The sequence below is a fragment of the Helianthus annuus genome, chromosome 4, assembly GCF_002127325.2.
Source record: "Helianthus annuus cultivar XRQ/B chromosome 4, HanXRQr2.0-SUNRISE, whole genome shotgun sequence".
Classification (NCBI taxonomy): Eukaryota; Viridiplantae; Streptophyta; class Magnoliopsida; order Asterales; family Asteraceae; genus Helianthus; species Helianthus annuus.
In genome coordinates this window covers 25,598,533-25,616,947 of record NC_035436.2, presented here as the reverse complement: position 1 = coordinate 25,616,947, position 18,415 = coordinate 25,598,533, and positions in this window count along the sequence as shown.

The following is an 18,415-nucleotide window of genomic DNA, read 5'->3' as shown; positions in this document are numbered from 1 at the left end:
AAAATATGTTGTATAACATTGTTTTAAGTTACTAATGTTTAAAAAGACCCCACAAGTTCAGAAAATGACTTAAAACTTCAAGTTTCCCTGCTCCAAAACTCTGCAGAAAGATGGACACGGGGCCGTGCTCATTGAGCACGGGGCCGTGTCCGGACTATGTCTCAACAAATAAACTATCTTTAGTTTGTTTTCGTAGAATGTCAAGTGAAAACAGCGAAACATCTTCCGTGCATTCATCAGACAACCGAAGAGGAAGGAGGCCCTCCATTGAAGCTACACTTGTGCATTATGTGATAGCATTAAGGGAGGCTCTCGACGAAATGACGTCAGTAGAGGAAGTCTTAATCGACCGTATTAACGATCTTACGGTGGGCCTCGAGAATAGCTTCCAAGAGATTAACCTCTTGCACCAGAGGTTAAATATTCTTGTGACACCCCCAACGGAACCGGTCCTCCCTCAACAGGATTGGAACCTGGCATTCGGAGTTAACAACCCTACTGGGTGGGATGACTTTCCGGCGGAACCTCCCATGGAGCACCAACAAGAGATCCCGGTGGAAATCGCAACTCCTCAAACTGACGCTAATGAGCCCTCTTTTCTCCTTCCAATGGAGGTGGAGGAGTGGCTCGCCGACATATGAGGAAAACCACACCCGGAAGAAGGAGTTCTATAAGGCCATATCTAACCAAGACTACTAGCTTCTTGGAAATTTTGCTAACTAAAATAATGTGTAGGCTAGAACTCCATGGTTTAATGCTTCTTTATTTTCTTATTTAACTTAATATAAATTTAGGACTATGTAAGATCTCCCTATGGTTTTAATGGGATGATGGTTTTAAGGATTGGATGGTTCATAATAAATAAAACACACTCATGGTGGTAAAGTATGATAAGGGAAATGAGAAACATGGACCCATGCACAAGAACAAGGCCACACGTCAACAATTTCTCCGTTACAGTAGGTTCAACACGGGCCGTGCTGAACCCCCTGCAGAAAAATGCCCAGTTCAGGTAACTGGACACGGGCCGTGTTCACCAGACACGCCCCCGTGTCCAGGCTTCTGTTTCTTTTTCTTAATTATCGTTACTGGCACCTGACCACGGGGCCGTGTCCGGTCCCCACGGGGCCGTGTCCAGACTGCCAGTAACATTAATTTTTGCTTTTAAACACCATGTTACACATTCAATCAACCTTAAAATTTATTTTTGGGACACATTGAGGACAATGTGTAATTTAAGTGTGGGGGGATGCTAAAACCTTGAAATTTTGCAAATCCTAATAACAAGCCTTACACAAAACTCTATTGGAACCGCTAATCACCCCAAAATTTTTTTTTACTTGTCTAAAGTTTAAGTTGGGAATTCTAAGATTAATAAGGTTATATTTTTGTAAGTTTACAACCGACAGCGTCGTGATAAAAAGAACTAACATAAGAAAATTATGAAACGGCATAACAAGCTTAGTTAAAATTCGATTATATATACTTGATCACATAGAAAAACCTATTCCCACAAAAAGTGAGTTTTGAGCCTTTATTGAGCATACAAATACACATCTTTAGACTAAATGCTCATTTTTCGTTTCTTGTGTGAATAGCCGCTCGGTTCTTACGACTCTAGAACTTGCCACGACGATTCATTCCCGGTCCTTACCAACTTAAACCCAAGTAAGTAAATGATGGAGGCATTAGGACTAACCCTTTTTCTTTCAAAACCATTATTTTCATTTTTCTTTTCACCCACCTAAAAACTCCCCCTAGTTAACCCCTTTGAGCCTAAACCTTTCATTTCTTTACCTTAAAATCGCTTTTACCCACCAAAACCCTTTTTATTTTTACCTTTTATTTTAGTAACAAGCTCGGTTTTCATGTGACAAAAAATAATAATAATAAAAAAATGATGATGAAGTAAGAAATAAACAAACAAAGCTCTTAAAACAAAAAGCTTGTTTGAGGAAATACTTCATTAAAAAAATAATAATAATAAAAAATAAAAAGTCACTAAAACAAAATGTTTTACGAAAACCGACGCTTTTTACGCTTTTCGCCCTTTTCTACTAACCACTAACCCAACTACCCACCTTTAGCCCAAGCCTTTAACCAAAAAAGTCCTCTTGATATTTTACAAAGGTAACAAGTTAAAAAGAAGGAGGATTGATTGCTTGGCAAGCCTATGGTAGGGATAAGTTCCACGCCGCTCTCGAGTGATTCACTAAAAATACACCTTCGACCGAGTGTGAGTGATTTCTCCCGTGAGGTATGTGAACTTGTATATAAATGGAATTTTAAAAAGGCATGCTATGCCCAAATAAGTAATTTATCCTATGAAACGTTCTAAATAAATCATAACGAATAGGATTGTAAATAAATAAAAATAAAACCAAAAAAGATCTTGGATTCCCGACACTCTATAACAAGCCAAAACCTTCTCTTTGGGAGTGTAAGCCACGTATTAAAGAGTTTTGCTTGAGGACAAGCAAAAATTCAAGTGTGGGGGTATTTGATGTGTATAAAATGCAACATATAAATTACATCAAATGAGGCATAAAACTAACCCTTTTTAAGTACTAATGTTGGAAAAGAGTGTTTTTGTCTTCCTTTTGTATTTTCAGGATTAAATGAGCTCAAATTCACAAAAGAAGCAAAAAGACAACTAAATCTAACATAAATACAAGAAAAGGAACATAAGTGGATTGCTCGACCCCTCAACAGCATCCTCCCAAGCAAAATAGAGAAGACAGAAGACTGAACATGCCCCGTGCTCAGCCAGCACGGGGCCGTGCCCAAGAAGCAGCAGAAAAGACAAACCAGTAGAAGCTTCTATTGCCCACCACGGGGCCGTGCCCAGTGAACACGGGGACGTGGCGAAAGTACAGCAGGCGCATTAATTGTAATTGCGAATTACAATTAATGAAGAGAGAGAGTGTCAGACAGGCACGGGGCCGTGTCCAGCGGACACGGGGCCGTGCCCAGCCTTCTGTTCAGCCTATAAATAGGAGTGCTTGGCTTCATTGCAACTCATCCCTTGGCACACCACCTCTCTCACACTTCATCCACCACCCACCACCACCACCACCACCATCATCCACCATCATCCATTGTCCATCATAGAGTGTGTGAGTCGTCTCGGGATCCAAGATTGATCGTAAGAGTTCTTGACAATCAAGGCCATGTTTGCCTAAGTCTCTTACATCACTTGGTGAAGACAAGTGTTTAGTATAATACTTTTTATTTTTAATCTTTTGCACTTTTTATTTGGTTTTGTATTAATGACTTTAATAACTAGTTACTTATGTTGAAGGTGATCTTTCCTTATCGTTTGTCCGTGGTGTCTTGGCGTTATTTTACTGTCTATGTAAAATAAAAGATTTTCACCATTCATATCTCCACGGTCTATATGGAGGTATGTTGGCTACCTGGTCGGGGGTTAAGGGAACGGTTTGGTAAGGGTCTTGCCCTTGTTCAGCGTTTAGAGGTCCTGCAAGGGACCTGGGTCAAATTTAGTAGGATCTCCTTCAATGCCCATAGGTATTGGATGGCGGGGATCCAAACTCTTTGACCCCCTCATAAGTTAACTACTATTAATACTATAACCCGGCTATTTAGGACTGTATCCCTGCTGACTCAGACTACTTAGTCGAGGGTAACGTCACCGCCAAAAGCGGGGCCTACCATAATTTGCATTAATAACATAATTCATTATCTTTCAATAATCCGACCCTTTAGGATTGTATCCTTGCTGACTCAAACTACTGGGTTGAGGGTAACGTCGCCTTCAAAAGAGGGGCCTACTACAATAACTAAGATAATCTCTTAAACAAGTGCAAAAGTGCGAAAATAATCAAAGGTTGTACTAATACACGAGTCGGATCCAAGTGATTCATCTTTTCTATCTGTTTTTTTTATTTTATTTTATTTTTCAGCATTTAGTTAGTTTTTATTTTCTTAGTTAAAAAAATCTTTTCCAACTTTTTGATTTGGTTAGACGTTGAGGATAAACCGGTACTAAAAGCTCTTGTGTCCTTGGACGACCTCGGTATCTTACCAACACTATACTACGTCCACGATGGGTGCACTTGCCCATATGTGTGTTTAGTGTTAGTAAATATCGTGTTTTATAAATTTAAAACTTGGCTAAAAGTGTAAAAAGGGCTTAAATATATATCTAAAATATAACACACTTCACGCACATCACATACATATATCTTAAACAATTCCATAAAATCAAGTGGGTGATCTCCTTCTAGAACCGGTTGGGAGGAAAAAGGGTTGGATTGTGATGGAACTTGTTAGGATTTAGTTAGATTCAATTGTGTTTAGTTAGTGTAATAAAGTGTGTTATAATATAAAGTGGGTTAGGGTATCCGGAGACCCTAACTAGTCCAGAAATAATAAAATAATGTGTGTGGCAAAATTTTAGTGTCCCGGGTAATGTCCGGTTGTTCGGTTAAATACCGGTTCGTTAAAGTGCTTAATTGCACCGTTTTGTGTCTTTCAAGTGTCCTTTTGTAACACTTTCAATCCCCGACACCTAGGGAAGTATTCTGGATGATAAATCATCATTTCTGCATAATATTTCATTGTCATAATGTTGATTATAGCTGAATTTAAATAAATTCTGCACTTAAAGTGCGTTTCGGGTGCTTTTTAGTGCGCAATTTAGTTTCCGGATGGTATATATGTAAACCCTTGTATGTATTCTTGAGTTTTAATGTATTCTTGTCGTTGGACCTACACCTAGGCCCTAATTCTAATGTCTGACTGCTTTCTGCAGTTCTGTTGACACATTGTGTCTTACTAGTGAGTATACTAGTATTTCTAACGCAACGCTCTCGTTAATGCTTAAAGCAATATTTGGTAGTATAAAACGTGCATGAATTCACTTGCATGGAATTCAAAAATTTATTTGTCTGGTAAAGCAGATCATGCACAGTCATTAAAGCACAAATTACTGTTTATTGAGTGTACGGAATGTACGGAAAAGTGACGGTTGTCACAGCATGCATCTGTCGACTTCGTCTTGTATCGAGTCTTGTACTAGATAGGTTAGATCAGGGCACGTTGTACGAGAAAATAGGATGTTTAAGTTTGTATTGGATGTGATTTCGCTTGGGGAGGTGATTCCGCTTGAAATGACTTTGGTCATTTTCAAGCGAACTCGGTTAACATGTTATTCCGCTTGAAATGTTTCAAGCGGAATCAGACCTCTATATATAGGGCATGTGTCATTCGAGCGAAATTAGTTGTAACAGTTGTTGAAATTCATAACCGACGTGCTGCCGGATTGAATTCTGATTGTACAAGCCGTAATATCAATCAAATCAGTGTTTAAAGTGAAGAACAAGCTGTATCTAAGTCTGTTTCTTGTTTTCCGCACCTGAAACAGATCAAAACTTCTCTAAACGACTCATTCGGGTCAATTACACGATCCCATAAGTGGTATCAAAGCAAAGATTGTGCAGCAAAAGATGAGAAGTTGGCTGAGTTTGAGAAAATGAAAGAACAATTACTGTTCAATCTTAACTACGTGAAGGAATTTTATGATGTATTGAACAGAACAGTAACTGGTCTTCAAAAGACAAATTCTGAAAGAGAAGATGCTTTGACTATGATGAACACTACGATGATGACAAAACAAAAGGCAATCAATCATTACATTGAAGAAAATGCTAAGCTGAAGCAAGAGTTGGAGTCTGAGAAAATTGAGAATGAGAGGATCAGACGTTTATTACAAAGTTATTCTAGTTCTGATTATCTTATTGATCAAATTTATCCAACTGTTGCAGGTATGGAAGCTTTTCAATATGACAAGCCTAAAAAGAAGGATACTGGTAAGAAACCGACTGTTAGCTATAACAAGTGTCCGCCTCCGATCTGGGAAGGTTATTCTCCCAGAAAACCAAATGAGGAGCAAGTCGAAAAAGCAGTCAATATAAAGCTAAAAATCGATACAACTGATGAATTACCAGAAAACATTGACGTCACTTTCACATCGTCTGATACTGATCATGAGTCTGAGTTAATCAAAAAGGTGGTCGATCAGGTGTTGGATACTGATGAGGAGTCTAAGTCAAAGTCTGAGTCTGGATGGTCAAGTTCGTCAGTCAATAGTTCAAAACCGATGGTTAAAAAGACTTATAGTAAAGAGTTTTTGTTATCAAAATCGAATTTGGATGATGAAACATTCGAAGTAGCATATACTTTGAATGATATTGACAAATTATATTCTGACAAAGAGTTTCCAATAAGAAGTGTTCGTTTTGACATGATCAAAAAGGCTTTCAAAATGACAGAAATCAGTATTTCTGAAATAAAATATTTAAATCTTAATGGAAAACCTAAAAAATACACTTCAAGAGTTCAACAGCGTTTAAACAAGAAAAAAGGTTACAATTCTGGTTCTGGTTTTCAAAAGAAACCAAACCATAATGGTAATTTCAAAAAGAAAGGTTTAGGTTTTATTCCACCAGAAAATTATAAAAATGAGAAAAATTCTAAAACAAAAACAGAATTTGTTTCAGGTGGAAGTGCTGAGGATGAACAGAAGAAACCGTTCTGGAAACAATCAAACCAGGAGTTTCTTGCTGAGAAGCAAAAGGAAAGGAACTGGAGTGTTTCATCCAATAGAGACTCGAACCTGTTTCAAATGCAATGAAGTTGGTCACATTGCATCAACTTGTTCTCAAACTGCAAAACCAAGACAGGAAGTTTCTAAAAAACTGAAAGAAAAAATTGTCGATGTTGAACAACCAACTGAAAATTTCAAAACTTTTGAAAATTAGACTTATGAAGTTGGTGAGAGTTCAAAGAAAATTTTTTATAAAAAGAAAGCCAAGGACAACTAAGTGTGGGTTGTTAAGAAGTGTGATGTAAAAGTCGGCGATGATTCTGGTTCCACAAAGCCAGAAGAGCCACAGGTTGATGTCAAAGAAGAGAATTCAGTGTCTTCAGTGAATGATGATGATTTTCCATCACTGAAGATTGAAAAAGTTAAACAGAACGTTGGTAAGGTTGAAATCTCGGATCAATTTTATTCCGAGGAGAAAGAGTTTGATGTCGAGAAAACATTCAATGGGAATGTTAAGAAAAATTTTGGGAAAATGGTCGAGGGAAAGGCTAAAGGGTTAAAGATTTTTACGCTACAAAGAAAGCAACTTATAACCCAACTGAACAAGAGTTGAAAACACCCAAGGTTGGTCAGATTTGGGTGGAAATTCTTTTCCCTTGAAAAATCTGACTTACCGGAGATCCCAAGTTTGTAATCGTGGATCAGGAATCGGCATCATTCTTTCTTAAATTGATTTTGTGAAATGGATATTAATTTTTTTAAATTTTGGCAAGTCACACTGCAGGAATTGCCGGAGCTTCCAGGTTGGTAAGTGCGAAGCAGGAAACAGCATTCTAGTTGGTAAAATGTTTGAGTGTAGATGTTTTATTCCTACACTTGATGCAGGTGATTGTTTTCCTACAATTGGTACATAGGTTTGTTCTTACAAGTGGTACAAATGATTCGTCAAGGTCATTAAGTTGAACTTGATGTAATCCTCATTAAAATGGTTGAAGAACAATATGATGAATCACATCCCTACAAGTGGTAAAAACAAACTTATTTTCCGGAAAAATCATTTTGATTAAAACAATCTTAAGTGTTTTGAAATCTAAATGAGAAAATAGTTTGTTAAAAGGGAAGTTCTGATTGTTTATGCTTAGTGGATGGCGAATTAAAGCAATTCGATATCGGTTGTCATTTTATTTGCATAGTTTGTTTTTAACATTTGTTTTTACAAAGTGGGTCAAGAGCTCAATTTTGTTTTTCAAACTTTCTTTAAAATGTATTTGCATTTTAGGGGGAGTAAAAATTTCAGAAAATCCAAAAACATTAGAAAATTTGAAAAAGCCAAAATATGATAAAAACAAAAACGAGTTTTGTTGTGAAAAAAAGGAAATGATAGTACATCAGTGGACTGTCACAACATGCTAAAGAAATGGAAAGTAAAATGTGATAAACAATCTCACTGCGGATATGCCAGTAGGTTTTTTGCACATTTAGTAGATTGTGAAGAGATATAAATCTAAAAAATTCAAACTTGCTTATATCGTGGGGAACAACTTCTTGGATATATGGGTAACCCCCAAAATCTTGTTTGAAAGGTCCCTCTTTCTGAGATACTAGGTGTTTATCCACAACTTCTTGGATAAAATTCGTTGTCCATGTTTCGGTATACAGATTTCACAAAAACAAACTATTCAAACGAACTGACTTTTGAAACGAACTGGAAATTCACACGATCTGAAGTTTGGTGCGAACTGAACAATTTCAAGCGATCTGGATCAGTTCAAACGACCTGAGACACTCTCACGCGACCTGGATCACTTCGTGCGACCTGAAGTGTTCAATCCGTACGATCTGATGTTGTTTTAAGCGAACTGGTCAACTCGTGCGACCTGAGTTGTTCAAACCGTGCGAATTGGTACAATTTCAAACGACTTCGACAATTCGTGCGATCTGGACTGTTCAGTTCGTGTGAACTGACTATAATCTCGAACGATCTGACAAGGTTTCCATGCGGTTTGGTCAACTTTATCAAGTTTTAGGTTGATTTTGGTTCTGATTTTTTCAAGGATTGATTAATACTCAGTTTTACGTGTTATATGTGAAAATCAAGTCATTTTATCTGTGAAAACCTTCTGATTTTGATGAAAAAGTGTAAAAAGTGAGAAGAAATGAGTGGAAATCAGAAGTTTTTGATGAAATCGAGCTGAAATGGTAAGAACTCTTCCTCCTGAGCTCTGATACCACTTGTAGGATCGTTGAATCGATCTAAACGAGACGATCAGAAGAGTTCTAGACCAAATCAGAGGCGGGATTCATTGATTTGATCTTCATTCAGCTTGATATGCACTTAGAAGTAGATTATATGTCGATTGTATTGATTTCAGAACGTTTTACAGGCTTGGCGACACTTCGGCAGAGCTTCGCTACCGGAATCCAAAGTTACAAATGAATGAACCAAGACCACATATATATAGGGGTGTCAGGTCGCACGAACTAGTCTCACCAGGCCGCACGAACTGGTTAAGTCCAGTTCGCACGAACTGGCCAGTTCGTGTGACCTGCTGGTCCGTCCCTGTTTCTTGTTTTTCTCGTACTACGTGCCCTGGTCTATCAATCTAGTTACAAGACTCGATACAAGACGAAGTCGACAGACATATGCACCAACACTTCTCCAACCAATCACATTGTTTCCTTTTTATTATTGTTGTTGTTGTAGTTGTCGTTATCGTTGTCACTGTCATTGTCGTTGTTGTAGTTATTCCACTACACCTAGTTATAGGGTGTTTAGTTATTGTTCAAATTCCTGCGAGATAGTGACATGACGGTGAGGTGACAACATTTTTTGCTAGTTATTGAAGTGGGTAGTTATTCCACAAAACATTCATTATTTAGGTTTTTTGAGGGTTTTAGTTTTTAGCATTTAGCTTTTTTTTTTGGAGGGGGGGTTAGGTTTTTTTTGGGTGGGGGGGGGATTGGGGGGAGGGGGGTTAGGTTTTTGGAGGGAGGAGGTGAGGGTTAGGTTTTTTTAAGATTTTTTTAGCTATTTTAGGTTGTGTTCACATGAAACTTGCTTATTGTGACAACCCTCACTAAACCAGGTATCCGTACGACTTAATTAACTATTAATTGTTGCTTAAATATTGTGCTTAACTGAGATTTCTGACAAACTGCTACTTGATTGTTGATACTTGTACATATCTGCATCATACTTTGATTTCTGTCACTACATTATTTGCTTACTGAACTCTAGTGACAAACATGATGCACAAAAGCACAGTAGCATTTGAACGGATAACCTATTGAACATGCTGATATAGCCAGCATCAGGCAGACACTGCCTCTAAAGGCCTGAATGAGCCAGAAATATTTTACTACACCCATAGTGTGTGTAGGGATACAAGGGTTGTTAAACTGCGTCTCTAGGAATAAGAAACAGAGATTGGATGTGCCTAAAACGTACTCTAAGCACAAAACACGGCATTTTTATCAACACACTAGCTTCTAGCTAATTAATAAAGTGCCAAAACATGGGGAAATATTCCTGACACTTTGCAGAATAAATTGTGTCGCTAAAAATATTAATTACGACGCTTAAAGGATTACTTAAGCACTTTAACGGATTACTATCCAACCGAACAACCGGACTATACCCGGAATATAAAAATATTGCCAGAAATATTATTAGCCTTTTTCTGAGCCAGTTAGGGTCCCTGATTACCCTAACACCCGCTTTATAACGCATCAAACAACTAACGGGGTTAATCTCTAAACATAACCTACTTAACATAACTGAACTCTAACCGTATGATTGGAAACGAACCGGATGTCCTTTCCCCCTAAAGGGATCGGCCAACCAAGGGGACAAGGGGAGTACAACTTTTGATTTTTATATTGCATATGTCGGATATCAAGAGAACATAAGAACCGATGGACGAAGAACACAACTTTGTCTATAAAATCCAAGCTAAACACATTAGAGATTACACCACACTTCACCAAAATCTCACTCTCTCTCTCTTGCTCTCCTACCTCTCGGCCGAACTCCCCACACCCACCCATCATATTTTCGAGTTCTTGTCTAGCCATTCCAAGCTTATACAAGGCTTACGGATCACGTATAAGGAAGCTTGAAGCAAGCGGAAGTTGAAGGACCTCATTTCTTTGCTTTTATCCACGCCATTTTCGACTAGATTCTTCCCTAGCCCCGAGCTAGAGGTATAACGTTTAAAACTCGCTCTTGATCGTATCTAAAGTGGTTAATATGATTTTTAATGGTTAAAAGTCGGAATCATGCGTTTTGAATCTTTAAAGGCTACTAAAACTCGAATATTGTTGGTTAAAAGCTCATAACATGTGTAAAAGTCGTAGTATTCGAATATGTTGATTATTGAGGCCCGATCTACGTTGTGGTGGCTCTTATCATCGTTTAACCCGACTTTGTTAAGATCACGAATCTTGACATACACTTGTTTTTGTCGGTACGAGGGTTAAAAGGTGAAACTCCACCACACGAGAAACATGAACTTGTGTAAAAGTATTTTGACTTGTAAAATAGTATTTAAAACGAGCCGATCTACGTATGTACAAGTGGTATATTCGTAGAACCAAGTGTCGAGAAAATCATGTTTTATAAAAGTTGGATGACATGTTAACAAATATGATTTTTACAAACTACAAGTGTATAAACACTTGTGAAACGAAAGATCCGACAAAATAACAATTTTTACAAAAGTTGTCGGGAAGTTGTAAAGAATGATTTGTTCCAAAAACGGGGTTTTTACAAGACTAAACTATTTTGTACATAGATCCACTAAATATAAGGTGATCTACACTATGACTTTCGGAAAAACTACAAGTTCATGTAATAATGCGATTTTACATACTAGTCTACAAGTTTAATGTATTGAAACTGGTTTGAAGTATCGGAACTTGATTGGTTGATTAAAGAAATTGTTGAAGTGGTTTTGTAAAAGAAAATGATACGCTTGAAAGCGTGGCCACCTCCAGTTACAGGGGAAACTCTGGCGAAATTTTTCTAAAATCTAGCACTTAGAATTATTTACAAGTGTTAAACTATTTTGAAATGTTTTTAAAATATATTTCGCCATGACTTTATTTATTAAATAATCGAAGGTGGGATTTTCACAAAAACTAAACGTGATAAATATTTATTCAATAGATATATTTTTCACCACACTGTTTATGATTATTTTGTGAAAATATATAAATATTATTTTTAGAGTAAAAATAATATTTACAAACTGTGACGAACCCAAAATAATACCAACGCTTACACGACAAACATATAAGTTACAACGGTAATTATTATTACCACTAAATCGCCAAAACGTAACTTACGCTTTATACGGAAATATTCATAAATGCGTATTTTGTCAACGTATTATTTTTGGAAAGTATTATACGAAGAGAAAATATATTATTTTTGAGAAAAATAATTATATTTTGGAATGAGAAATAAAGTATATTAAGTGAGACTTAATATTATAAACGCACATGTATTAATTCCCCCATCCTTAGGAAGGAGATTAACTACCAAATATATATACAAGGAACGGTTGTCTAACTGTTTCCCGAAACTTAAACTATAAAGCTAAAGCACGGCCATCCGTCTAATAGAATTAGCACATGTAGGTCGTTGCACAGCTTTCGGACATTTGGAGTACTCTACTTAGCGACGCACTGACTGTGAGTTCATGTCCCCCTTTTCTCTTAACTGTTTTCAGTTTTCTAAACTGCGGGGGTGAAATACATGTTACAATGATTATGAATATGTTAATACATGGTATGATTAGCGTAAGGAGGTTTGTTACTTAGATCATGTGAGTGGGTAGGCGGAAACTTGAGGCCATTAATCCTCATAGTAGGACCGAGGGACAGGAGCGGTAGATCTATCTGGGTGTAGCGAGCCCAGCCCCAGGTCCAGCTGAACGGACCTCGGGGTGACTTAGTGCCCGACGCATAAATCCGCTAGGTTTGAGTCTTCCTACTTGCACTTCACACATATCAATGGCCTTGCAAACCATTGGTGATCTCTTTTTCCTTATTTGCTACATACCAGGTTTTTGATAAAGATAAAGGTTTATTTACTCACTATCGCATGAACTCGCTCAACATTATTGTTGATTTTTCAACTTACATGTATTTCAGGAAACTAACGATCTGGCGCGGTATGGCCTGTTTTCCGCTGCATTAGGCCCGAGGTCATCCAGGGTTCGAGACTTGTGACTCTTTCCTGGACAAGTCACAGTCCCTGAACCATGTTTACTTTAAGTTTGCATTTGTAATGTTTAGACAAGTTATGATTGTTGGGTGTTAACCCGTTAAGACAATGTTTAATATTTTTATTATCAATGGATGATCTTGCATATTTTAATTCATATAGCTTGTTATGATTAAGCTATGGTATTAAGAAGTCACACCAAATTAACCACGCTTCCGCAAAGCCAGGGTGTGACAGCTTGGTATCAGAGCCAGGTTCATAGCGAACTAGGATTCCTTCTCGAGTCTAGACTATGATCACTAGGGCTCTCACGAAAACATTTTTACTGCATACCACTTAAGTCCAGATCCAAAACGTTTTTATAAACAAATGTTGAGCATATTTTATTTATTATTTTTAGGCTCAGTCTGGGAGGCTGAGGCTCGGTCTGGGAGACTGAGGCTCGGTCTGGGAGGCCGAGGCTCGATCTAATGGATCGAGGTAGTTGTCTAGTGGGACTAGGGAGTCAGTCTGGGAGGCTGGGAGAATTTGCTAGTGGGACTAGGGAGTCAGTCTGGGAGGCTGGGAAAGTTTGCTAGTGGGACTAGGGAGTCAGTCTAGGAGGCTGGGAGAGTTTGCTAGTGGGACTAGGGAGTCAGTCTGGGAGGCTGGGAAAGTTGGCTAGTGGGACTAGGAAGGACAGTCTGGGAGGCTGGGAGGCTAGTGGGACTAGGAGGATTATGTGATTATTACTTGGTAACTTGTGTGATTACCTGATTTACTGATTTTTGTGCATATTTTGTGTTTATGTTACAGACCCATGGACTCACCAGCCACGGGTGATTCAGATACCACCGGACCTTTACCCGTAGTATCGGACGACATTGTGTCTTCAGAGCACGAGGTGCATACCTCCGATTTCACCAGCACCGATGATGATGACTTCCAGCCCTTCGCTCTGCCCGACGGCGCTGATGAGCATATCGATGACCCACCTGCTGAGTATCTTCCCTTGGTAGCGATTCCAGCTCCCATACCCCTTGCTTCTTATCCAGCATACGACTTGCTACTCGACGCCGAGGCTGATGGCGACATTGATCTCTTTGAGGACGAGCCTTACGAGGATGAGATTCCTGATGTAGCCCCTCTTCCCGCTGGCGATCTTTTGATGATCGCTGGTGCTCCCGTTGAGGACTCGCCCGCCCATTCGCCAGTCCCAGACTCCTTTGAGTCTGTGGCATCTGCACCGTCTCACGAGGTGAGCACGCAGCATTTTGTACATGACTCGGACCCCGATCAGGCATCTTCTGCCGCACCCATCCCGAGCTTTGTGTTCGAGCACGACGACATTGAGGATTCTGATCCCGTTTTTCCTCCAGGATTTGATCCTGACCGCGATATTGAGTATATTTCTATGGACCAGCATATGGAGGACCCTGTTGATCCCGTTGATCCTATCGATCCCTTTGATCCGGAGTTTGATTTTGACATGGCTTTTGATGACCCAGAGCCTGCCTTGGCCCCAGAGCAGGCAGTTGCTCTAGATCCTGTGCATGAGCATGACTTGGTACATGCTGACGTTCCTGTTGAGCCCGTTTTGGCTGACCCACCTGTTGGTGATGTTCCTTTGATTGCTGATGATCATGCTATAGCTGATGATCCTGTTGTTGATCCACCTTTTGTTGATCCCCCTTTTATTGCTGATATCCATGTTGACCACCCAGTTGAGCATGTTGCTCCATTTGATCCTGTTCCCCTCGAGCCTGAGCACGCTCTATTTGCAGAGCATATGGATCCACCCGATGAGGAGGCTCAGCACGGTTGGATACCTGCTGACGAGGATGTTCCACCGTTTCCACCACATCACACTGATGCACATCATACTGATTTTTCATTTCAGATCCCACCGTTTGTACCTCCAGCGGGGCCTGGAGAGGGCTCTTCAGCCCACCCTTTTGGGCACATACCGATGCCTATGCCTTTCATGCCCCAGATGACATCTGTTCCATCTTCTGTTTCACCTGTTCATGTAGCACCATTCGATCCCACCAGCACGCCACTGCTTTGGTCATCTTCCTCTCCGATGCCACCCACTGATCCATATCATCCATTCCATATGGGACATACCATAGAGGACGTCTTGATGTCCTTTGTCCATCAGCATGAGTCCCATACACAGCGACTCCAGGAGCTCGAGAGGGCTCAGCTATCACTAGGCCCATATCATGGTCAGACATCCTCATCTTTTCAGCCTTTTCGATCATTACCCCCGAACTTTGCTGCCCGACTTTCGACTTTAGAGCAGCAGATCGCTTCTGTTATTCACACTCAGCAGGCGATGGAGGAGGACTGGCTTCATCTACGCCGCTTACTCTACACTCACTTTCCCCCTCCTCCACCCCCATCCGCATAGAGCTCATCGGTGCTATAGAGGTAGACGTTGGTGAGACGACAGCGATTGTGACTGCACAGCCTTTTGGAGACCATCTGATGATTTCTGACTTTTGTTGATACCTATTTGATGTACCTGATGTATGTGATACTGATATGATATAGTTTTGTACAGGGGTGATGTAGCCCCTATTTGATTGATGGTTGTATGACACACTTACTACACTTTATGGTCTCGATATATGTAGCAATCGCGGTATTCTCACCATATCTGATGCACTTGATTTCTTATTTATATTTTTGTGACATGGGATGTTGGGACATGGGATGTTGTGTATATAATACTTGTGACATGGGATGTTGGGACATGGGATGTTGTGTGTGATATATTGATAACATGAGATGTTATGTGCTATTACTATTACTATAATCGTATGCTTACTATGGCCTGACCAACGTACACATCTTTAGAAGATGGCGCCAAGACGTCAGCCACAGCCGATGCCTACCACTCATGAAGAACTACAGCAAGTTATCGCTAATGCCATTGCTCAATATGCTGCCTCTCAAGGAGGACCAAGCGGAAGTAGCTCGAACATTAACGGCAACCAAAATCCTCCTCATGGGTGCACCTACAAACAATTCTTGGACTGCAAGCCCATAAACTTCGATGGCACAGGTGGTGCTGTCTCCTTCGTTCGCTGGGCTGAGAAAACCGAGTCCGTACTTCGCATGAGCAAATGCGCGCTAGATCAACAAGTCACTTACATCTCAGGGCTATTTGTGGATGGAGCCCTATCCTGGTGGAATCTACAGGTCCAGACCCTTGGCGAAGCTGCGGCTTACGCACTGACGTGGACTGAGTTGAAAGAACTTATGCGCAAAAAGTACTGTTCTCGCGCTGAAATCCAGAGGTTAGAGACCGAATTCTGGCACCTGAAGATGGAAGGTCCCAAGATAGCTGAGTATGTTCAGAGGTTCCACGACTTGTCGCATGTGGTACCCTACATGGTTACACCTGAGTTCAAAAGAATTGAACGCTTCATTTGGGGATTGGCTCCTCAAATAATCAGCATGGTGACTTCTTCCAAACCAGCAACAATCACTGAAGCCATTGATTTGAGTGTGGCTCTCACCGAAGAGGCAATTCGGTTGAACAAGTTCGATGAAGTCGAGCCGAAGAAGAAAGAGACTCATGTGGAGTCGTCAGGTGGAAACAAGCGAAAGTTTTCGAATTTCAAGCAAGGCACCGGGATGGTGGTTAAGAAAGGGGAATCGAATGCGCCAGCTCAAGATACAGCTGGTAGTAAAAAGAAAGGGAAGGGATACATGGGTGCACAACCCAAGTGCAACTCATGCCAACGACATCACTATGGTCGTTGCAGCCTAAGAGTTTGTGAATCATGTGGGAAGACTGGTCATACGAAGGACTTTTGTTGGGCTAGTGCTGGCCGGGGAGGCCAGGGAGAATCTGGGAATAGGAATAACCGTGGTGGTAATGGGAACCGCCCACAAGGTAACCAGGGAGGTGATGGGAACCGTGCCAATAATGCTAACCAAGCGGGCGCCATGAATCGGAACCAGGGAAACCATCAAGCTGGAAACAATGGTGGAAACGGGCAGAGGCCCGGATGTTTCAATTGTGGAGATCAAGGGCATTACAAGAGGAATTGCCCAGAATTAAACCAGGCACGTGGAAGAGTTTTTAACATGGAAGCCAGGGAAGCGCGCCAGGATCCCAATGTTGTCACTGGTACGTTCCCTGTAAACCAACGCTATGCATCCGTTTTGTTTGATACTGGTGCCGATTATAGCTTCGTATCACTAGAATTTAGAAACATGCTTGGTTTAGCCGCTAGTAAGTTAGATATTCCATACTCGATCGAATTAGCGAATGGGAAGTTAGTAGAAGCAAACGAGGTGATTCGAGGTTGCGTAATCGAGCTGGGAGAGCGTGAGTTTGCTCTAGATCTACTACCAGTCCAGTTGGGAAGCTTCGACGTGGTAGTAGGGATGGATTGGTTATCAAGTAACAAGGCAGAGATAGTTTGTCACGAGAAGGTTATTCGTATCCCGACCGATGATGGTGAGACCATTGTTGTTCATGGGGAGAAGCGTGAGACGCCGTTAAGGATGATTAGCTGCCTGAAAGCGAGAAAGTGTTTGCAGAAAGGATGTGTTGCTTTTCTGGCACACATTATAGATAAGAAGGCTGCTGAGCCAAAGATCGAAGACATCCCTGTCGTGAGGGAATACCTGGAAGTCTTTCCAGAAGACTTGCCTGGCTTGCCGCCTCAGAGGCAAGTGGAGTTTCGCATCGACTTAGTTCCAGGCGCCGCGCCTGTGGCTAAGGCACCTTACAGACTTGCTCCGTCTGAGATGCAAGAACTATCGACACAACTTCAAGAGTTGTTAGACAAGGGTTTTATCCGACCAAGCTTCTCGCCTTGGGGAGCTCCAGTTTTGTTTGTGAAGAAGAAGGACGGTAGTTTCCGTATGTGCATTGACTACAGAGAGTTGAACAAGCTGACGATCAAGAATAGGTATCCCCTGCCAAGAATCGATGATCTGTTCGACCAGCTTCAAGGTTCGAGCTTCTATTCAAAGATCGATCTTCGATCTGGATACCATCAGTTACGGATACAGGAGGAGAGTATCCCGAAGACAGCCTTCAGAACTCGATATGGACACTACGAGTTCCTCGTTATGCCGTTTGGATTAACAAACGCACCTGCAGTGTTCATGGATTTGATGAACCGAGTTTGTAAGCCATACCTGGATAAGTTCGTGATTGTATTCATCGATGACATCCTGATTTATTCGAAGACAAAGGCTGAGCACGAGCAGCATCTTAGAGCCATTCTGGAGCTGCTAAAGAAGGAACAGTTGTACGCCAAATTCTCTAAGTGTGAGTTTTGGCTAAGAGAAGTGCAATTCCTTGGACACGTGGTGAATGGAGATGGAATCCACGTGGATCCCACCAAAATCGAGGCGATCAAAGATTGGGAAACGCCAAAGACGCCAACCGAGATTCGCCAATTCTTGGGTTTGGCTGGCTACTACAGAAGGTTTATTGAGGATTTCTCGAAAATCGCTCAACCATTGACACTCCTCACGCAAAAGGATAAGAAGTTTGATTGGGGAATCAAACAGGATGAGGCGTTTCAGATATTGAAAGATAAGCTTTGCAACGCGCCAATCTTAGCTCTACCAGAAGGCACTGACGATTTCGTGGTATACTGCGACGC